The 24,477-nt window shown below is 45.3% G+C and overlaps 1 protein-coding gene across 2 annotated transcripts in view; it reads right to left on the bottom strand.

Annotated features, from left to right (window-relative positions):
- Positions 1-24,477, bottom strand: part of PDE1B (phosphodiesterase 1B) — a 1,669,085-nt gene that overhangs the window by 1,120,156 nt on the left and 524,452 nt on the right. The gene's annotated exons all lie outside the window — the stretch shown is intronic.

Genomic DNA, 24,477 nt, shown 5'->3' with positions numbered 1-24,477 from the left:
AAGACTCTTTGGGGTGGTGGGCGAAATTTAAATGCAGTTACTAACACCCCAAGGCCCTAGATAGTTATCAGTTAGTTTCCAAAGAAGGCAGTTACCCCCAGAACCCTTAAACTCATTTGCAATTGTGGGTCCAATTAGGTTCTTACTCACACTCAGATCCACGAGGCTCCTGCCCACAGACAGGTCCCCAGAGGTTACTGCTCTAACAGGCGGTCTTGGATTACTTCTTACCCAAAGGTCCCATGATAGTCGTCTTCATATGTCTTGTAGCTCTTGCTCACTCTGATCTGGACCATTATGGGCCATGTTGTTCCATGAGTCTCCTATTTACTGTCAGCTCCATTGTTGCTCTGGGGACAAGGAATTCACTCACTACTAGAACATCAAAGCTCCTCCTCAACCCAAGTCCCTTGGGCTTCTAAGCACGCACAATATCTGCAGCAAGGGCCATGCTAAATTTAAGTCCTCAGGGCTGTTGCTCAAATCCAATTCATTGAGGCTCTTGCTGACCCTGAAGTCCTTGTCGTTCAAGGCCAATATTATGTCCCCAGGGCTCATTCTATTTTAAGGCCAGATCTGTGTTTTCAAGACTGAATATGAATGGTAAAACTGTACATCTTCCATTCACTTAATGACTGAGGTGCACGGGTAAGGTTGTGTGTGAACAGTATACATGCAGGTTAAGAGTGAGGTGCACTGGTAGAGTGAGATGTGCACAACAGAGTTGAGTAGACATACAGTATGTACAGGTCATGGCTGAAGTGTGCTGGTCGCGATGTGCATACGTGCAGGTCATGTTTGATGTGCAGCATTAGAGCTTTGTGCGCACATGGTCATTGGAAATCAAAGTTAAAGCACATTGGCAGAGCTATCTGTGATGGTTCTATATGCATTTCAAGGTTGAGTTGAAAAGGCAGAGTTGGATAAACACAAGGTATATTCAGATAGATGTCGATGTACACTGGCACAGATGTGTGTGCCCAGTTTATTTGCTGGGCAAGGATGAGGTAGATTGGAAGAGCTGCATATGCACATGGGTGTTGCATGTCAGAGGAGAACTGCACTGGCAAACCTGGGGGTGCATGCTGGATCTAACTGAAGGCCATGTGCAAAGGCTTGTTAGAGTTTAGGGATGCAAGTTAATATACATTTAGCAGCATGGGTGGCAGTACTTCTTGTAATCATCCTGTATCAGTGTCACTGAGGCCTCCACATTGCCAATTCTTATCCTGCTATCCTGTACTGTCCCCTATGCTTAGTACAGATGCTGGTCAATGAGGCCATTATTGTTTCTATCGCAGTTGCCTTCTTGATATCTGCTGTGGTTTACTCTAGGTGCCTTAGGGAAGACAGGATTAGATCCCCTTCAGTTCTTCCCATCATCACCCTCAATGGCCATGTCCATCGTCTCCTTATCACTGTCCGTCTGCCCCGATGGCAGGAGAAAAGTAAAATGGATCTTTTTGATTTTATTTGTGTTTCTTTAGGAGGCATGGTAAGTGCAGTGCCACAGGCCTCTGTGAGTGCAGGTCTCGCTGGTCTTGCCAAGGCCTCCAGGATCAGCCGTCATGCAGCAGCATTCATTCACACTTCCCTGTGAAGCTGCTGACTCTTACGACCTCTCTACAGTGCTCTTTAGCTTCTGGGAAGTGCTGGTGTGCGGCCGCGGTACACCTCCAGTCCTTCTTAAATCTTGGTGTGGGTCACTTTTAAATCAACAGGGTCACAATAGAGACCCTCTCCTGTACCCATTCTACCCCACCATTCTCATCACTAGTGCCCAGCAGTGATGGTGCCGCAGTCTTGATGTTGTCAGGTTCAGAGGTTGCACGTCTCCTGTTTCCAGCAAGTAGGGGAAGAAAACCTCACGAGGTGGAATCCTCTAACACAGCAGTTCCAGACCTTTGGTCTGGGGAACCCTGGGGGTTGGAAACGCCTACTCAAGGGCTCCACAACTGCTTAGAAAATTAAATATTATTAACAGACAAATGAAGTCTATGTAAATAAATAAACAAAATGCACAATTGAAAATATTAAACTGTTCTGTAAATGTGAAGGAATTTGAAACTGGAGGCTAAAAATTAAGTTAGTATCCTCAGATTGATTTGTGATATCAGTACAAGTGCATCAAACAGAATACAGTATGGATGATTATTGGTTTCAGTTGAATTTAAAAAAGCTCCAACCTTCCTATTAAAATGTAAAACATTATTAGGTCTCGCCTTTACCATTCCGCAGGAATGGGAAATGGGGAGAATTCAAGTCGGCAAAATCCTCTTCAAACCAAGGGCTTTCAGCCCCGCGGTTTTCTTGCAGTTCACGTGAATCACGTGAGCAAACATGCACGCGCATTCACGGCCAGGGCTTCTCCTCCCCTAGCAGCACTCCTCCCACACCAGCAACTCACCCCTCCCACACCAGCACCTCCCCTCTCTCTCCCCGCAAACACAGCCTTGCCGTAGCAGCACTCCTCCCACACCAGCACCTCCCCCCTCCCACACCAGCACCTCCCCTCTCTCTCCCTGCAAACACAGCCTTGCCCTAGCAGCACCCCTCCCAAACCAGCACCTCCCCCCTCCCACACCAGCACCTCCCCTCTCTCTCCCCGCAAACACAGCCTTCTTTTCATTCTGTGCAGTGCAGCACCATCGTTGACCCGATTTTGTAAATTAAGATGCTTTGCCAACACATGCTTGTTATCATACTTAAGGTAAATCTATTATTTTTACAAACGCTTTGTGAAGTGTGTGTACAAGCTTTGTTTATGGTAGGCACGGGAGAGCCAATGCAGCAACTGGAACCCAGTTCCAGTTCGGTAGCTTTGGATGTTTCGCCACTTCTTCCCTATTGAGAACTGAAGGAGAGTTCATTTGTTTTTGCGCTGCGTTCCTCATGCACGTCTCGCCACCTGCGCTGCTCTCTTTTACCTGCCTCTTTCCTGTTGCGTTGAATTGTGCGCTTCCCCAACTGCCTACCCTGCTCCCGCGCCCTTCATGTTGCTTTCACGTCCCTCCGGCCCTCTCCACGTTGCTTTCGTATCCATTCCCCCACCCAACCCCATATTGCTCTCACATTCAATGGGGTTGCCTCTGCACCGCCCAAACCTCTGCCTTGTTTATGTTAATGCCGTACAACTAATTGTGACTGACTTCCGTTCCTACTGAACCAGGCTGTAAGACTGGTGTTTCTGGCAGTGGGAATACAGATTTTTTAAAACAGATGTCTGTTCGGAAGTCTGCTTAGTTCGCCTAACTCTGTCATGGCCGCGCATAGCACAAGGCTCCGCCCAGAAGGTATAGTATTACTGACAGTGGCAGCATAGGTTGTAGGCTGTAATGCTGTCTTGCAGCAACAGATAGCTGGCTACTCATACTTTCAAGAAGCAGAGCACGCAAATCACACGGAATTCAGGCAAAGGGCAAAAGCTGGACGGGCTACAGCACCAGCACAAACCCCCTTCCGACACCACCCTTCCTTTAAAACTCGAGGACACAGGAGCAGGCTCATCACCCACTGGAACAAGCAGGAACACCCCGCCCCATGGTTCCACCCGTTGTCACACCTAGTGAGTCTGTGCCATCGGCTGCAGATGTCTTTGTTTGCACCCTTTCAAATTCATTTGGGAAATAGCTTTTAGGCGTAATATTTGTGTAGGTAAAAAATTAGATTGGCTGCTCAGCTGAAGCATTCTTTGCCCATGAATTTTCCAAGCCCCTCAAACTGTTCATCACAGAGCAGCTTAATCACAATATGTTGATGCCGATAATGTGAATATAGATCAAGTAGTTATCATGGCAAGCACAGTGCCTAATGCAGGGTTTGCTGCAGTGTGCTAAGTTCCTGACTGGCAGAGCGTCTGCACAGTAAGCTATCCCATCAGTGAGCAGCAATGAGATTATAGCAGGGAACTTTTCTCTCTTGATTTGACGATTTGATGACATTGAGCTATTTGAGTTCCCCGTCCATGCTGCTGCAGTCCAGATCTGGGTTAGTACTTTACTTGGAGCATGCCTAAAATAATTGGCAGAACCACTAGACCCCAAAGGCAACGCCACTCACACACGCAACGCCACACACACACGCAACGTCACTCACACACGCAACGCCACTCACACACGCAACGCCACTCACACACGCAACGCCACTCACACACCCAACGCCACTCACACATGCAACGCCACAGACACACACGCAACGCCACTCACACACGCAACGCCACTCACACACACAACGCCACTCACACACCCAACGCCACTCACACACCCAACGCCACTCACACACGCAACGCCACTCACACACGCAACGCCACTCACATCCACGCAGTGCCACTTTCAGACACACAACGCCACTCACACCCACGCAAGCCCACTCTCACACACGCAACGCCACTCTCACCCATGCAATGCCACTCACACATGCAATGCCACTCACACATGCAATGCCACTCACACACGCAATGCCACTCACACACGCAACGCCACTCACACATGCAACGCCACTCACCCACGCAACGCCATTCACCCACGCAATGCCACTCACCCACGCAACGCCACTCACCCACGCAACGCCACTCACCCACGCAAATCCACTCACACCCACGCAAGCCCACTCTCACACACGCAACGCCACTCACCCACGCAACGCCACTCACCCACGCAACGCCACTCACCCACGCAACGCCACTCACCCATGCAACGCCACTCACCCACGCAACGCCACTCACCCACGCAACGCCACTCACCCACGCAATGCCACTCACCCACGCAACGCCACTCACACACGCAAATCCACTCACACACACGCAGTGCCACTTTCAGACACACAACGCCACTCACACCCACGCAAGCCCACTCTCACACACGCAACGCCACTCTCACCCATACAATGCCACTCACCCATACAACGCCACTCACCCATGCAACACCACTCACCCATGCAACGCCACTCACACATGCAACGCCACTCACACATGCAACGCCACTCACACATGCAATGCCACTCACACATGCAACGCCACTCACACACGCAACGCCACTCACACATGCAACGCCACTCACACACGCAACGCCTCTCACACATGCAACGCCTCTCACACACGCAACGCCACTCACACACGCATCACCACTCACACATGCAACGCCACTCACACACGCAACGCCACTTACACACCCAACGCCACTCACACACGCAACACCACTCACACACGCAACGCCACTCACACACGCAATGCCACTCACACACGCAAATCCACTCACACCCACGCAGTGCCACTTTTACCCACACAGTACCACTTTCAGACACACGCCACTCACACCTACGCAAGCCCACTCTCACACACGCAACGCCACTCTCACCCATGCAATGCAACTCACACACGCAACGCCACTCACCCACGCAACGCCACTCACCCATGCAACGCCACTCGAGCACGCAACGCTACTCACGCACGCAACGCCACTCACCCACGCAACGCCACTCACCCACGCAACGCCACTCACACACGCAACGCCACTCACCCACGCAACGCCTCTCACACACGCAACGCCACTCACACACGCAACGCCACTCACACACGCAACGCCACTCACACACCCAACACCACTCACACATGCAACGCCACTCACACGCGCAATGCCACTCACACACGCAACGCCACTCACACACGCAACGCCACTCACACACGCAACGCCACTCACACACGCAAATCCACTCACACGCGCAAATCCACTCACACCCACGCAGTGCCACTTTTACCCACACAGCACCACTTTCAGACACACAACGCCACTCACACCCACGCAAGCCCACTCTCACACACGCAACGCCACTCTCACCCATGCAATGCCACTCACCCACGCAAAGCAACTCACACACGCAACGCCACTCACCCACGCAATGCCACTCACCCACGCAACGCCACTCACCCACGCAACAACACTCACACATGCAACGCCACTCACCCACGCAACGCAACTCACTAAAAGCCACTCACACACACGCAGTGCCACTTTCACCCGCACTGTGCAGTGCACAATAGGTCTCGCAGTAGGAAAGTTGGAGTTATTGGTTTTGTAAATGGCAAAGCCCTTTATGTTTTTAAAAGGAAAACAAAAATAAAAGGCATTGTCATTTGCAATTGTAATAGCTCCAACTTTCCTACTGCGAGACCTATTGGCAACGCCAGTGCTTGTTTTTTTATATTGGTGAGTTAAATAAAATATTACATCATCTGTGAATTTGTTTGAAGAATGCTTGTTTCTGTTTTTTTTGCAATTTGCTTTGTAGCTCAAATCATCAAAAATGCTTAGGCAGGGGTCCTGACCTTCCAGTAATGAGTCTGGGGGGGGTCTTCAAATTCCAATAATGGTTCAGTGGGAGTCCACAGAAGTCGAAATGTTAAGAAGCACTGCTCTAGCATATCTCAGGGAGAGCATCCCACACCCGCATTTGGATCTTCAGTGACCTACTTGAACCTGGAAAAGAGGAGTCTCACCAGAGCATTCGGCTACCACACGTGCTACTGGCCACCTTGTATGTTGATTTTAAAGTACATTTAGTAAAATAGGGTCTATAAAAACCAGGTATGAATGGAAGAGGCACAAATATATATTTTGACATGCGACTCTACGTCTTTTATACCTAAGGTCCTCTTAAGATGTATCTTCCTGTCAGTAAGTCTTTGCACTTTTCTTTACGCTTTGGTTCATTGTATAGTTGTCCATACCTTTTACTTCATTAAAAAAAAATTCAATATATACATATATTCAGGGAAAATGTTCCAATGTTACTAAAAAAGTATTACAATAATATATCCAAAGATAGTTAAAGAAAGATATGTGTGAGAGGAACTTAAATCAGAAATGAATATTCCAATGGAAAAAAACTCTAAACTGTAAGAAATATTAGGCTCTCACTTTTAAGTGCTTTTTTCCATGAATTTGTTTTTGTTGGTATGATTAATATCTGCTTGGAAACATTACATGGCACATACCTAGGCTGCCTTTTACACTCACGCAAGGCTTTCTTTTTAGATATTTACAGTATTTTTACAGAATTTAAGAGAGGCATTCCTATGCCTGACTACTGGTGAAAGGTGAATCTGTCTTTTGTTTTAATTACTGCTAGCATCACTTGTAAGTTCCGATAAAGGTAATGATGTAAGTGTGTGAATGGAAAAATAATAACTGTGTCACTTTCTTCATGTACATGCAGTTTTATATTGCACAAACTCGGCCCAGGGGCATTGGAGTGCTTTACATGAACACCCGTTATATTACACACGGTCAGATTCATTTACTTAGTTAGACACAGGTGGTTTAAGTGATTTGTCCAGAAACATAGGGTGTTGAGCTGACACGGAGATTCGAACCTGATTTCCCAGTTTCAAGGTCGACTAAGGCTATATCCTCTGCCTGTTGACTGCAATAGTTTATATTTGGAAGGAAAAGGAGTACAGAAGTACTACTTTATCTGCACCTGTTCCATGGAGGGAAGGGGGACGAAAGTAAACCAAGGACCTCCCTCTCTGGATTCTCCAATCCCCCACAATTGTGACTCTCCTCTCCTCCCCCCTACACCAGTCCTCCACAAAACAAGTTCTATTGGCTTCCCATCAGCAGCTCCCTGAGTCCTCTGTCACACCTGGAGGGAGCCAAGGGGCAGGCACACCTCATGCTGTGACAGCCAGAGCAGCTCATTGTCATCCTGTCTCTTGACAATTAGGCGGCTAGACTTCCTGTGCATCGGGTCCGGCTCAGTGTATGTATGCACTGCTGTAACAACAGCCTTTCACGTTGTGCTCTTGCCATGGAGATGGACGAGCAGGTTGACCGCTTATCCCACTGACAAACAGCCATAGGCCCATCTGCTGATGGCCGACTGCCCACCTTGCCAACAGAGCTTGCACGTGACAGATCACACATTTAAAGTCCTGGGCATGCTCAAAGCACAGCAGCCTCATCTGAAATGATGCTACCACAGTTAACACCCAGTTCTAGAATATTTACGGGATAACCTCTTAAGTGCTGCACCTATACCAGCGGCCGACGGCACCACTACCTCGGGAGTGCTGCCGTCGGCCGTTGGACGTTCCAGCTGCACCTGCGCAATGGAACGTTCAGCACTGGAGCTGGACGTTCCAAAGCAGCTAAGGTGATAACAACCTGTTAGTCGATTTATGTCTCCATCACGATTTTGTTCTTTGTTTATTCAAGTTCAGTTCCTATTAGAATACATTTTTATTGTTTTACTGAAAAATACAGTTACGCACAAACATTATGCTATATCATAGCTCAGTCATCAAACCATAATCTTTGCAGTGTTAACGTTTGCATGGTCTTCTCATATCAATCTCCAAGGTTTCTGAGAGGCTGCAGTATGACATCATAGGAAGTTTGGCCCATGCCAATCCTCACCTTTGTTGTGCACAGAGCTTACCATGATGACACGTAAACACACCAGAAACAAGTGAGAACAGGTGTTCCCAGGATGTTCTGCGAACACTCCACTATGAGGCTAGGGATTTACACAAGCCCCGGTAATTACTCTGGGCATTGGGATTTCCAGGTAAATATGTAAACCATCTAACAGGTGTGGTACTGTTCTGCTCTCTCTTTGTGCTGGCACACCTTGGCTGGCATGTGCTAGCGCAGACTCTCATGAGCTACACAAAAAAGGCATCTATGTTGTGGGAAGCATAGGTTTTGTCCTGGAAGGAGTCCCCTCCACTGCAGAAACTCTGCTTAAAGGTGTTTCCCACTTTGTATGTGTGCTGTACAATGCAGCCCACACAGAGGAGATATTAAAACATTTCTACTTTCAACAACTGACTGGAGGAACTTCAGGATTTAGGTGCAAATCATTGCCTACAATTCTTTGTAGGTATGGAATTGTGTCAAACCCCATGGGTGGATTCATGGGCATGTCCATTCACCGCCGTAGAACACCCCCTTGACGAAAAGTAATGCAAGGCAGCACACTGCACAGCTGTGCATTACTTTGAGTCACAATCTAACACAAATTGTGATTTTCATTGGATTATAAATGGCAACAAACCACTTTTGTCTCAGGTTTGCTTTATAAAAGCACTGCAAACCAGATGCAAATTGTTTATAAATCTCGGTCTTGACATACAACTACTGATTTCCAGGATAATACATAACACACTTCTAGCCCAGGCAGAGAGATTTCATTGACAATATGAAAAACAGTAAAATCTTGAGCCTGCGCATTTACACAGTCCTGATGATAAAGATTCCCAGGTCCATGTGAAATAACATAACTGCCCTGTACATAGCAATCCCCAGGATGATAAATAAATGCAGCACTATCGCGAGCATTGAAATTTCAAGGATAGTATTGAAACACAGCATGATCCTAAACCTTGGGATTACCACAATACTGAAGATTTATGTGAAAGTAAATAACTATACTGAACATTCAAATTCCCTGGATAATATGTAAAGACACTACTATCCGATGCACAGAGATTGTACTACCATCATGAAAATCGCATTTGCCTTTACAATGTGTAAATGTACTCCTATTCTAAGCATCAGGATTCCCATGAAAATGTGCATACATATCCCTAATGTAAACATAGGACTCATTAGGCCGACGTATATATAATTCGACTCTGCTGTTGCGTTGTTTCTTCAATACTTATGGGTGAAAGAGAGACTTATTATGGTATCGAACAGAGACTAATTCTATTGATACAAGCCGAGATATACCAACTTCACCTAAGAATTACCGCAAAGGACTGTGATTATATATTTTGGCTGGACTGTTACTATCTATGATCTAAGAATACATTTGCAGGTTTATGACTTCAAGCCCTGAGGAAGTTCCAGAAGTAGTTGGAAAGAAATGTGTTGGCTGGATTTGATCTATCCTGATTATAGAAGAATTATAATAAAGAACATTTTCTCAATTTTATTGGACTTCTACTGTTTGCTGGTGCACCTTTCCATGTGTTATAATTCGACTCTGAGCACTGGGATTCCTGTGATAACCTACGACCACAAACGAAAAAGGACGCCAAACGATTGCACAATAAAGGCAATTCATAAAAATCGTGCCATCTTTAATCTACTGTACTTTCAAGCTACAATACTAAAAAGCTCTGTTAATTGGCCACAGTTATGAAATAAATCACTCCTTATGTGTATTTGGTGGGCACCCACAGCGAGATCAAGTCCACTATTGTGCCTATAGCTTTCATCCTTGGCAATGTCAACATGACTCTAAGCACAGCTCTATTCCTCACCAAAATCCAAATATCTCTAACAGTCCAAATGAGAGATACACAGACATCAATCCCAATAGGATAATACTAATCAGACTAGGTTTAAGTGGTGAAAGTATTTGTTTCAGGTTCAGTGTCAACCACATCTAAAAAGGTGGATGAAAACAGACAAGTTCAACTTTCATCAAATGAATGGATACGGAAAATTGTATTAGTTGTGAACTAGAAGAAAGAGACTATTTTTAACAAAGAAGGGAGGTAGAGTACCAAGTAGGATTCCTACTCCACGGGCACTGATACATAAACAAGAAGAATCCTACTGCTAGTGTGGGGAGAAAAGGAGGGGAAGCACTCAGTGTTGTGTAAAATACCCCTCACACACCAACAGGCCCCTTGGTGTCATGCTTCATCATCGGGGTCTTCGCACCCCGCTATAGGGATGCGGCACGCTGCGACCTACGACTACGTGGGAGCGTTGACAGGTGTTGACTATGTATGGTGTGTGTTGACTGTGAGTGATAGGAGGATTAAATGTGAGTGGGAAACGTGGTGAGAAAGTTTAAAAAGTACCTGGCTAGTGGGAAAAAGAAAAAACTTTATTTCGTACCCCTAGCTGGTGCTATTAAAAAGGTGTGCAGAAAAAGACGAGGTTGATTTGTCTTAATTACGGACAAAACCTCTGGTGTGCGTCGACATGTTTCGGTACGTGTGTACCTTCTTCAGGACGGGGCACAACTCCCAACCCTACTCACGTATTTCTAAATAAAAAGAGGTTATATTTAGTAAAAAGTGAAATCACTCAATTTGAAGTTGGCTACAATGTGCCTACAGCGGTTCTTGGGATCATGTATTTACATGTCCTCATCCGTCTACCTGGAAAAGCCTGATTCTGTGTGGGGAGAATACTCACGAAATCCGCCTGTATTGGCCTCCTTCTACCACCCCGTGCTGCTCCGCATCGGTGCCGGAAAGGTGGCGCATTGCTGGAGTTGCGTCGCAAGCGCGACGCAGCTCCAGCAAGGCTCGGGGTTGCCCCATCTTCACAATGCTGCGTCAAGACCTACGCCTGCTTCAAGCAGGCGCAGGGTTTTGACACAGCATTGGCCTGAAAGTGACTGAGTGAAATCTCATAGATTTCACTCAGCCACTTTCAGGAGGCGTTCCTGCGCAGGAACACCCCCCCCTGCACAGGAACGCCTCCTTATGGTGCAGGGCTTTACAACGTGACGCATCTCCTAGATTTGTCACGTTGTAAATAGGGCATATTGTTTGCGCCGCCTTTGCGTCAAATAAAGTGACGCAATTGCGGCGCAAAGAGGCACAAGGGCATCATAAATCTGCCCCAGAGTGTTAAGTTCTTGCCCACCCAGGCTAGATTATCTGTCCTGGGATCTGCCATGTCCCCTCTGTCATACCTCCACCCTTCGCACAAGGAAAACTTTTACACAGCACAGAGGTGGGCTGTGAAAAAAGAATTTGATAAACAATTATTTTGTGGAGATGCATTGACTATGCTATTCTCCGTTTTTGAACATACTGTGAATCAAACTAGTTTCTAACAATAGGTCTTCAGAAATATCCTACTTTCATAGCTGTTCAGTTCCTTCAACAGCACCAACAGGCTCATAACATTCTTGATGCACTGTTTTCATTACATCTTCATACTTCAGTGCTAATCACGGCCGGACTGGGAATAGCAACAAGCCCTGGCAATCTGCTTGTACAGCCCCGATAGCGGGTGAGGGGCTGCTAGTGAGAAACACTGGACCAATATTGCATCACTGTTGCAAAACCGGCCGTAAGCAACATAACCGGACCCCACAGGTCCAAATCTGGCCCCCACCGTTCCCGCCCACCGGGAAAGCGCCTGGTGCCAGCTACGGCCAGTCCTGCCCTGGTGCTAATGGTCCCTTGACTAAGCAATACCACCCAAGTCTAAATTAATGCCATTAGAAAGGATGTTTAAATGTCCATCCTTAATCACGAATTAGAGAATAATGGTACTGCTCATTCGTCCTTCATTGGGCGATAATGGCTGAAACACGACAGATTATCACTGACCATGGTATTTATTCCAATTTTGATAAATATTATGCCAATTTATCCAGTGTGCATTTCTAAAATGATTGCATGGCTCCGAAGCTTGTAGGCCAACTTTGGACCGTACACCTATAATGCATAGCAATGCTGAAATGAAGCACCCCCTGCTAACGTGATAATTTAGGCCCCCTGGTGCTCTACCAAGGTCCTTCACTTTTGACAATAAGCTATTCTGCTAACACATGGAGGAGTATAAAAAAGTGATGATGGAATGCTTGAATTAATCTCAGTGACTGGTAACTACATGAGCCGCATTTCGGCCCATCGTTGTTTTACACACCATGCCACCTTGGTTTGGACCTAGCCATTTGCATATCAGTCTTTACCCTGCTCCAATCGGAACAGTCCTCCCTAAAACACCATCCAGGTCCTCCCTGAACTGAAACACTAGCAACCTAAGACCAGTTTTGCTCATATTCAGGCTTATCATTCGGATATAGATTGATTCCAGTGGCACATTGTGCAGAGGACCGCCTTCTCGGCAGACTGATGACATTACACCGAAGCACCCAGAAAAGTGTTTATGGAATGCTTACGTTAATTTAATCCACTTTAATTGTTTGGGGACGTATCCCCACCATTCCTTATTTTGCACACCATGCTACCTCAATATGGACCCAGTCGTATTCAATTCAGTCTTGACTCGGCTCCTAAGGGAACAGTCCAGTCCAAACTGCTAGGCCATATCCTCCATGAACCAGAACACCAGCAATTCAGACCAGTTTCACCCTTATTAGGGCTCATCAGTTAGGGATAGCATAGGGCCGCATTCCCATGGCTGAGATTAATTCAAGTATTCCATCCATCATTTTTTTGTATACTTCAGTGTCACACCCTAGGTGGCATGGGTGTGCCCAGACATTAGTCCCATGCACTCTGTGCCACTGGAAACTAGCTATAGCTGGCTGATGAACCCTAATAAAAGGTGAAACTGGTCATGGGTTGCGTGTGTTCTATTACAAGGAGGACTGTCCTGGCAGTTCGGGCTGGACTGTTCCCATTGGAGCAGGGTCAAGAATGATTTGCACATGGTTGGGTCCATATTGAGGTGGCATGGTGTCCAAAAAAACGATAGACTGGGATGCGGCCCAAGTGTCCGGGATTAATTCAAGCATTTCATTGCTTTTTGTATACTACAGTGTAAACCAGGGGAGAGCACATACATCCGTGCAAGCAGAGGTAGAACGCAGGCCACTGCAGCCTCTGCAATGCTGTGAGCTTCCAATGCTTAAAAGCCCCCCAGCCCCTCAGGGGCACTTCATTCAGCACAAGGCCAATTAAGATTTGGGAGATTTGGGAGACTCAGAGACCCATCTCTACATTCTGCAGGAGGGCACCATCATTTTGTGTTATGTCACTGCATGAGAGTACTATTCTATTCTATTCTATGAAACACTGATAGAGCACGTAGCTACCCGTAGGTATCCCAGCAGTGAAAGTTGATGGTGTACAGTGAATGAGCCCTGACTCTGAAGCACCTGCTGGTCCCCTAAAAAGAACCCATGCTGCTCTCTCAAGGAGTGTCAAATTATCCCCACAATCCATGATAGTCATGGGAGTAGGGAGCATAATTAGATCGTCAATGTATCCGAGTCCTGACCTGAAGATGCACTTGTTAAACCAGGGGTGCCCAATGTGGGTCCACGACAGCTTCAGTCATGAAAGATTTACAAAATAGTCATGTGGGATAAATATACATATTATTGAATTAAATGCAAATCATTTTCGCAATCAAGTCATATGCTGAAAATCACTACTATTACTGAAATCAATACTCGCAGCTCGTACCAAACCTTAGACTAGCATAGAGTAGTCCTGATATTAACATCCTGCACAGCACTGCCACTTTATTCAGTTTTGACTTACTACTCACCGAACCAATAAAGAAACAAGCAATAACAGTGATTCTCAACTCTCACCTGCGTAACCTGAAATGAAGGACATACATTTTTCTTGATGCACACAAGTCATGGTCTTCAGCTGATTGGGCAAACAATACTCAGAACGGAAAAAGGGGCATGTTCATTGCTTGATTGTGTGCTGTGCTGGTGGTTGTACTCATTATAAAAACTGCCAATTTGTAGAGAAAGGGAAAATGAGTGGAACAGAAGAATAAAGTGATTTCCCAAGGATAACACAATTCCGTTCAAAAACAGAAGGAACTGGAACTCAGGTCTTACAGGCATGAAGAATACTGACTAACTCCAAAAGTAACAGGTTGTATTGCACTCCAATAAAGCCTAAGGGATAGACTGATGGACATTGATTACCTGAGAAAGCACATACAACTCTCCAATGCATCTCAACGCTGGCCTAATTACATTAAATACCCAACAGTAAGAGGCCACATGACAGTGCCAATCACCACTGCCATGACCTGACGAACACTGAAATGTCCCATAGTTACAGGGCCTGTGGTTCTAACTCGGGTGACCACCTGTCCGTAATTTTCAAGCATTGTCCGCAATTTAGCCCTAATGTCAGTTGTCCATGACAGATGGTTTAACTATCGGCATTTGTCCATAATTTTTCAGCTAAGGAACAAAAGTTAATTGTGACAGTTCAAATATTTTCTTTTTGAGAGGTAGTGGAGTGCGTACTTTTAATGACGTTATAAAAAAATGTACACCAGGTATAATCCGCATATTACTGAAATCTCTACTTTTTATCTTTAACCTAAATTTGTATGCGCATTTTGTGAGAGCCTATAATATACTGTGTGTAATTCATGTTTAAAATAATGACTTACACATTCAAAGTGTTTTCAGGGACCTTGTAACACTAAAAATACACAAGTCAGTTTCCCTGCTGCACCAAACAGTAGTCAATTCTATGGGCCTCTGATTGCACACATAGAGATCTATAATGATCACATTAACCAATAAAGGATCATAACATAAAATAGTGATTTTCCCACTGCTTTGTTTAACTTTCATTTATTTGTTATTTAAGTTGTGCGTTATTTGATATGTGGTTACTTGATGGTGAAATATCAACAAAATGGTTACAGAACATTTTCTTCATTTTAGCATCACCTTTGATTCTGCTTCCGCGCTCACTGACCCTGTCGCCACTGCAGTATCATTATGTTTTATATTGCACTTCGACTACTGTATTGAATAGCAATGCAATGTCTGAAAAAGTTAATGCTATTAGCATATGATGTCCTGCCTTCCCTCACCTTCCTTATGTAATTTTTTTTCTTTTTTAGATATTGTACCAGATTAACCTGTGATCTGTATTTATTTAGCACAGTGTGCTAGTCGTCCTACAGAATTGTACAAAAACACTGTCTTCTAGTTATAGAGGGGCTTGAGACGAGTAAATGAACCTATTAACTGGCTTACGTGCACCATGTGTGACAGGAAAGCCTTGGTGAAAATCCAGGATTTCCTGCATGACTAAATGGTATGATCTAAGTCAAATTAATTAATTTACGTCATGTGTCTATTTTACTTGAAAGTGACATTTGAGAGCACTTTCAATTAATTCAGTTTAAGATGGACTGTGTTCAAAAAACTAACTTGTATGTTTTATTACCCTCTAATGTTCCACCAGCCATTACAATAATATTGGCCATGACGTAAGGGAAACCAGACAATTGGGTTACTTTGTGCACTTGTGATGTTGCAGGAGGGCAGATCAATAAATGTTCTAAAATGTATGCTTAGAAACTCTGACTTCATATAAATGTCAATGCAATGTTGTGATCCAATGTACTAAATTAAAACACTAATATATATTTTCTTTAAAGATTTTATTGTTTTATGTCAAAAGAGGTTACATAGCTGGAGAGTAGCCAGATGCAAAGCAACAGATTTCATGGTATATTTACCGAAGAACTTTGCATGGCTACATACATTTATGAAGAGTTAGCACACAATGTTTCTTTTCTCTGTAACTAACTCGCCCATAATAAACTGTCCCTCCACCCGTTCTCTGCCCAGCATAGGAAAACAGAGCGATGAACCCTTTGGTGCTTAGAAGAAAATGTTCTAGTGTTCAAATCATGACAGTGTGTCAGAGATAGGTGTCCTTACACCACTGCCTTGTGTAGTTGCCAAGATGTGGGGAGAACAACTAGTACATAGAAACCAAGAGTGTATGTATCGGATGGTTTACGGGCGGAGAGCATCATCTTTATTGCAGTCTTTAAAGGTGTCCACCAAAATATCCAATGTCTGTGCAGTAAAATATTTTCTCAGACCTGCTCATTCCTCCCTGTGTAAGATTGAAACCAAGAGAGCGAGTACTCGGTCCAACTTATGATAGTCGGAGGAAGTGAACCCTACCAGTGCAGTGTGATATTGCATTTTGCTAGAAAAAGAACCAGGTCGAGAAAATTGTTGGGGGTTTCTCAAACTTAGGATGGGGCAACACGTCCAATTGGACCTCTACTGGGGGAATTTGTTGGTACATGGCCCATCGCGGTCAACAGCACCGAGAGAAATCTTTGCCAGTATGAAAGGAGTGCAGAGCAAGATCAAAGCATATGAACCAAATCGGCATCTAATTGCATACAGCGAGGGCATGCATCGGTGGCGCCAGGGTATATTTTGTTAATTCAGGCAGGTATAAGGTAGGCTCAGTTCAGAATATTAAATTGAATATACTTAAAATGGAAGCCACTTTGTGGGGATAGTCCAATATTTTAGCCCAGTCTGTATCATGAAGACGTTTGGCCATGTCAGTGTCCCAGGTAGTGTAGATAAAGAAGCCCTTTAGTGGTCTCCATGTTGCAGGAAAGCTCTGTATATCCTTCCTATCAATCTCCCATCAGACCCTATGGTCTAGAGCATCTGGCACAACCCATGAGTGCTCAATACCAGGTGGCAGACAAGAAATAGGGAATTTATTGATTGTTTAAGGTGTTCGTAAAGTGTTGACCCGGGTGAAGATTTCAGTCTGCCATAAGAGTTTGGAAAAATCTAGTAGTGTGCCATCAACAAATACATCCCCTAATTGTGAGAGGACTGCAGCTTGACACTGATGGAACTGCCCTAAGAGTAGCCATCATGTGCAATTCGGAAGGCTTAGCAAAGGTTGTGCAGGACGGAGTATGTCTTCATCTTAGTGAGTTTACGGGTTCTAGTAAGGCAAGAGAAAGCTTTGCAGAACAACCCGGGTGGGCTCATAAGAATGGTCAATAGGAAACAATGAGTAGTGCAGTAAGCCCTCCTTAAAGTTTTTATGGGTAAACCCCATCTCATGCAGGGAGCAGCCAGACAGCCAGCGAGCCACCCATTGGAGCTGTGCAGCTAAATAATAGATTAATAAATTGAGAAGGGCTAATCCACCTGCAGTCACAGGTAGCTTTAGAGTGAAAAGAGTTCCCTGGTGGCACCCCATCTCCTTGATCAGACATGGGGAATCTAAAGAAGTTACGAGGGATGAGCAGGGGACGATGTGCGAAATAATACAATAACCAGGGTAGCACCGACATCTTCACTAGCGCCCAGGGCACAAACCCTAAAAAAGGAAGTGAGGGGACTAACCTAGTTAGGCAGTATGCAAGTGACATCACGGTGCATGACATCACAAAGCGTGACTTCATGGCACATGACATCAGGGTGCATGACATTACATGTGGCATCACAGTAATTTACATCATAGGAAGTGGCATCACAAGCCATGACTTTAATATGTACGTGTGATGAAAAGTGCTCTCACACTCTGCTTTGGGATGAGTAGCACTATACAAGAAAAAAAAGTGGCACTTAAATTATTTCAACGCCTACTCAGGGGTAGTAAGTGCTATATAAATTACATTTATTTTGTGTAAATACTGGGAGAGGCCAACACATCTGACCTTCTTACAGTGCATGCATATCTAGTACACAAAGCCTGAACAAAGTGAAAAGCTGCCTCTCTTAAGTATATGTGATGTGCTAACCTTTGTTTCCCCTCTGCTGCATTTGCTTCTAGGTGCGAGGCTCGTGACTGCTCTCAGCCAGGAGACTCGAACAAAAGACCTAATGACCCCTCAAATTCGGCCTTTGTTATGGGCCCAGCAGGAGTCTGAACAAAGAAAGCCCCGTCCCCGCCTGCACGATGTTGCTTGTTGCAGATGGAAAGCAGACAATGTGCAGGCGCTGCTGAAAGTGGCCCAGTGTTTGAAAATTACACTGGGACGAGTTCAGCACATTATTATTAAAGAGAAGATCAAAAAAAGCAAACTGGGCTCAGACGGACTGTGTCGTCTGCCCAGATTTAAATCCTACAAATCAGTGGGGGAATGATAGTTCTTAATCCCTGGATATCGAAAGGTAACTGATTCCCAGTTGAACCTGGGGTCTAATTGCATACAAAGAGAGAAACACTAACATATGTTAAAGAAGCACTTTCCACATTTTAAAATGGTTATCATGTTCTTACATTTTGTCTGTGTAATTTACATCTCAAATATTTTGAAGTTTCTACGTGTACTTTGGGATGAGTCAGATTAATGGTTTGGCCATGGCTCAACTGCAAAACCATTTTGAGACATGGATAGAGGGGGAAATTGCCCAGCACATCCATAAAAGGGATCTGGCACCTGCTCACCCTTCACAAGCACAGCCAGTGGATCATTGCACCAGAGAGTTTGCTGTGGTGTGTGGGTGCTGCTTGTTCAACCACTTGACAGTGCCCCTTCTGTTTCTATCCTCTCTGCTGAGACAACTCCCCAAGTATACAATACTTTCTGATACTCATGGTGGACCCATTTTGTCTGATATTAGGAATTGTCCCACCGTGTTCTTCTCTTCTATATTTATCCATTTCTTAGCAGCAACCCTTTGAATAAGTTGCTGTGTATGTGCCATCTGATCTCAATTTCATCCTCCTCTTTAATTCTCTTTGATTGGTAGTGTGGGCTCCCAAATCTGAGACAAATGTAGAGTCCCGGACTCACACTCTGGGGCTGTGAGACTTCAGGAAAACTGGAGGTATCTCACATCCTAACATTAGCTGTGAGACTGTCGCGCACACCTTCTGCTCTGCCTCATTATTCTTGTAGGTTAAAAGTCCACTGTAGGTTGGGGTGAGGCAGATGTTTTGTTCAACTAGTTTAAACTAGCAGAAGGACACTTACCTTACTGTGTGATTGTCATGGTTTTTTTTATGTTTATAAACTTCATCAAAATGTTGCTGTTGCTTTCTCTTCAAGAAAGACTGTGTACACCTGAGTAGTGGTGATGGCCTTGTCACCGTGCTCAGGGGCATTCATTTATTATTCAGCAAGGATGTAATGTGCCACCTGAATATAGCATACCTAAAGGCAATCACATAAAGACCACAGTGAATAATTCGTGCTTTATAGAAAATAGTAAATAAATGCACTGATAAAGTTGTGGGGTGTGGCCCTTCCTTTGTTGTGTCTGTGAAACTGACTATTAGTTCAGATTTTTTGTCCTAAATTTTTACCCTTTGTTCTGATTTTTTTTACAGTCCTGTCAAGAACTGCCTTCATGCCAGGTGGTCACCCTAGTTCTGACAATGTATCTTATTCTAGGCAAGGAGAACGATGAACACATATATTTGTTACAGCTCACACCACTCCACCCTCATTTGTGGCCTGAAATATTCCCAGTAGGACTAACAGTTACACAACATATCTCTTTGGGAACTACCTTAATTGTGACCAGTAGGACATTAACTAATACTGATTGTTAACGCTGACACAACGTTGTCAATGAACCTCCTCAGACGATTAGAGAACGTACTTCTCTGTCTGTGAGCCAGAATTCTTCCCCCAAGGACACTGAAATGACAGAACTGTTGCATCTCTGCCACTGCACCTGTCTTATCCTGAAAAACACCGAATTATATACCCATTCAGTTCTAGCAATGCACCCAAAGCCCAGACCGAAGAAAGGATGTATCCCCACGGTTTGTGTATTGAACCTCCAAAAATGCGTTACAAGTTGGTAACAATTTGGAGGGATATATACCTCGTCAAAGCCTGGACCCACAGAACCCCTGGCTGTTCCTCCCTTTCCCATTCGTCAGAGATCCCAAGCGGGCCTCGTACATCCGTGCACCCGGCCTAGGTGCAGACATGAATTGCTTTTCACATACGACGCCATTGCTACGTAAACACCCCTGGGCCTTACCCCCGCCCCTCCCCCAGGCCGTGGCGGGCTCTCGGGCAGCTCTGCCTGCGCACCTCCGCCGTGAGCTGCAGCTTGCCAGTCACTCTGCCCCACAGCTGAGTTGAGACACTGCACAGCGCTGTCAGCGCTCCAAGGCTTGCAGCGCGCGCCCTGCGCCGGGCCTCTCCGAACATCCACACATGTGCTGCGCTTATATTTAGAAACATGTTCACTGGATTGAAGTCATTTTCAGCGGCCCTGCCCTGACACAACGCCCCAGAGGGCGACGAGCCGTGCGAAAACTCTGCTTCGGTTAGCCCTCTGCTGCCGGGGTTGTGTAGATGTGCCCACTGCTGCCCAGTACGGACTAAACTCTTATGGGAGGGGGGAAAGGGCAGCCCTGCATTCAAATAACTACAACAGCCCAGACTGAGGCCAACTTTCCCAGCACTACCCCTTGGAGGATGTGCAGCAGCTATTCTCAGCCTAACAGTGACACAGGAAATACACGACTCTCCCCGCCATCGCGAGGTGGCATCTTCCATGGCAGCTCGTGGTGTCTCGTGACGCGCGCGCGACGGCCACTCTACGTTTCCAGACACTTAGCCTCAACCACAAAAGAGCAGTTTCGTTACTGGTGATCAGGGGCGGCCTGCCCACTCAGACTGGTACCAACCCTCAGTACACCCAGGCCAGATGCACCCCAGTGCAAAAGTTACAATTCTGCCAAAGTAAATTCACAGGGCATGCATAAGCATAGACATCAGGCCATGGCAATGTGTTGGTGTGGTGTGTTTCTACTCAGGGGCAGATTTACAAGTCCCTTGCGCCACATTTGCGTCACTTTTAAAATGGAAAAAGTGACGCAAAAGTGGCGCAATGGGCTTGTAAATCTTCCCCTTAGTGCTTGGAATGAAAAAAAAGAGCAGGTACTCTGTACTAGGCTGTAAGTAGAGAGTGAATCGATAGGTAGTATTCACTCTCTCCTTTTTTAGTATATGTGTGTTTACTGTCTGCAACAAAGAAAGGAACGAAAGTAAAGTTTATTGTCCTAGTTGCGCAGTGACTTATATGTTAAATGTTACATGTTGTTAGTTGTGTCACATATAAGTTGTGTCCACTGCACCATCCACTGTCTTTTTATTTTTGGGGTTCGAGACACGCTTTTGTTTTAGCTTGATGGCACCAATGATGAGAACAGGGCCATCCTGGTGAGTACCAACCAGGGGTCCCATTGGTGGTGCGCCCGTGAGGTGCCATCTCGCTTTTCACACATTTTTTGTTTGTGCTGTCCTGTTTGTATAGATCAGAGAGGTTGTTGTTTTAAAGAGGCAGTAGATTGAAACATTTGGATTATCTTGAGATTAAAGAGATCCCTTGGGTAACGAATGTCGACCATTGATGTTTACAGTCCAATAAGTGAATATTGCCACAAGAACTAGGACTGGTGTTGTTGATTAACTCTGTACTAGAGTACCTGCTTGTTTCTGAGAAGTGCCGGTACTCCTCAATTGAAAGTATTGCATATCCCTTGAGAAGGGCCGGTACTCTCCCTCTTAAAATAATAATTAAAAAAGTGCTGGTACTCCTCAATTGAAAGTATTGCATATCCCTTGAGAAGGGCCGGTACTCTCCCTCTTAAAATAATAATTAAAAAAGTGCTGGTACTCCGTACTGGACAGTACCACCAATTTAAAGCAGCGTACTCCATAGAGAGCGGCCGTCTGCTACTCTGGTTTAAAGCGGGTGGTAGGGCCCTTGGCATATCCGAATAGCGATCGCAGCTCCAATTTATTTTAACCTAAAAGTGACAGGCAGATCGCTTCATCTTCGTGTGGCTCAGTTTCCATTTCTCGAAAATTCAGAGGAGTTTGAAGCAACAGCCAGCATTAAACAACATATACAATGTGCACTTTACATTATATTTACTCTACATATATTTTATGTAAGCAGCATTCTTTTACTTTCAGAAGAAAAGCCTGATTTCAGTCCATCTACCTATATTTCACTTCAAAGACCACTGATCTGCAAACACCATCTGGGCTTGTAGATGCTGCATAATCAGAAAGGGGGCCTTGATGTAACAGGTGCCTCAGGGATCCGTGTGTGTGTGTGGTGGGGGGGGGGCGAGGGAGATGAGACATAGCAGATGTTAGTTGGCCTATTTGTAGTGTGTGGAGTTTCCTTGTTTCCTTGCCTTACGCTCTGGTGTATTTTAGCCTGTAAAATTGCAGTATTTCAGCACAACTACCAGTTAGGGCTAAACACATGAATGTGACATTTTCTTGTGAGGCAATTAAAACTATTTCCTCACGATTCTGAAACTAAGTGAATAGTGGCATGTTATTCAAACGGCTAAAAGGGGTCGTAGACTATGGCTAGCGATCACAGTATTCTCAGTGGCTACGGGAGTTTCACAAATGATGATGTGTGCTACTTCAAGCTCACCACAAGGTTGTTGGCCATGAGCAGTGACCCGTCAGGCAGTCTGGGGGTGCTTCTCTGCCTCTGATGCGGACAGAGTGTGAGGATGGAATCCTTAAGTTCTCTTCCCAGCTGCAGATATTCATAGACAAGCCTTGAGTGCTTGAGCCCAGATTGTCAATGTGCATCTTTGGTGTTTGTCCAGCAAACAAGCTAGGGTGAGACAACATAGTCCTGGCAGCCGCTGGCTGGCTGCAGGTGTCACCGCTACTATGGCAGTTTGAGAGAAGCGGGATGTACAACAATTCAAGCTATTCTAGTGGCTGCAGCACAGACTAGGCTAACAGAGGTACCATTTTAAGGGTGGCCGGGCATTTCTTGGGGGTTCTAGATGGATTTATTTTGGGTTGACGTGCTGTAGGGGTGCTTCTGTGCATTCACTATATCTTGAACATGAAACAACAACAGGGAGGTGACTGTTCGTTCCATGTCTGAGGTATTTCTGGACAGAGGAGACAACATTGCATGAAAATGAAAAACAAGAACATTTCATGAAAAGAGTAATTAAAAAACGGAATTACTTGACATGTTCATAAAAAGTCTACTAGTGTGAATTTCACTTCATTATGTCTGAGGTATTATAATGTCCATCAACACAATTATTCCCTCTGCAACCCTTTGGTCCAAACGAGGTCAGGTTTTTTGTTAGATGATCCCTTCATTACTGAATAAGTGAGCACAGTAGCTCTGGTGCCCAAATGAAGTTCTAATAATCAGACCTGGTGCTTCAGGCTGGGCAAAAATGTAAAATAAACACAATCTGTAGCTAGTTGAGCTTTCCCTGAATGGTAGCTGTACGACTAAAGAAAGACACGGAAGAACTCTTTATCCATCGATGTAATATGTTGCTCAAAGCATCATGAAAGTCAGGGGCCTGCACACCTGTAGCCTTAGCTCTTTGTCTGACATAATCCTGTCAGCAAACATAACAATGATTGGATTGTAAAAGAAAATATCCCACAGTAACAGAAGCAAAGCCTCTATTCGCTGACTACAACCGTTTGAGAGCCGGGCCAGGCTGGGAACTGAAAGCCGCCCTAGCAATTTTGCCAGACCAATCCTCGGGGTGGGGTAATGGCAGTGTGAAGCACCCCTGCTTTTGTTACTGGGAGGGGGCATATTGCAGCACCGGCCCACAGTAACAAAATCGGTCCCCTCCGTGTCTCAAAACTGGCCTCCACCCTTCCAAGCCTCCTGGGGAAATGCCCGATTTCCAGTATGGCCAGTCCAGCCCTGTTTGGGTGGCTGGTTTAGGTTGTTTTTAAGGACTCACATTGAGTGCCCTCTGAACTAAACGGTCACTAGCTTGTTCTGTCACCTACAAGCTCTGCAGCAACATTCATCAGAAGTACAGGGCTCTGTCCTCCATCCACGCCAAGATTGGAGCTAGACCAGCAAGGACAGGGGATAACAAGATCACCAATTCCTAATCTATCACCCTAGGAACAATGAGACATACCTGCATTTTATTCATATTTCTATCATGGATCTGCTGTCATGTAAGGCGGCCAGCGTAATGCACAGGTTAGGACCACTATCCTGTGTAGACATGGAGGCGATGAACATCATCCCATG

Source organism: Lissotriton vulgaris, chromosome 1_1 (genome assembly GCF_964263255.1).
Source record: "Lissotriton vulgaris chromosome 1_1, aLisVul1.2, whole genome shotgun sequence".
Lineage (NCBI taxonomy): Eukaryota > Metazoa > Chordata > Amphibia > Caudata > Salamandridae > Lissotriton > Lissotriton vulgaris.
The sequence above is the reverse complement of the archived record's forward strand: the minus strand, read 5'-3'. Positions and strand labels throughout refer to the sequence as shown.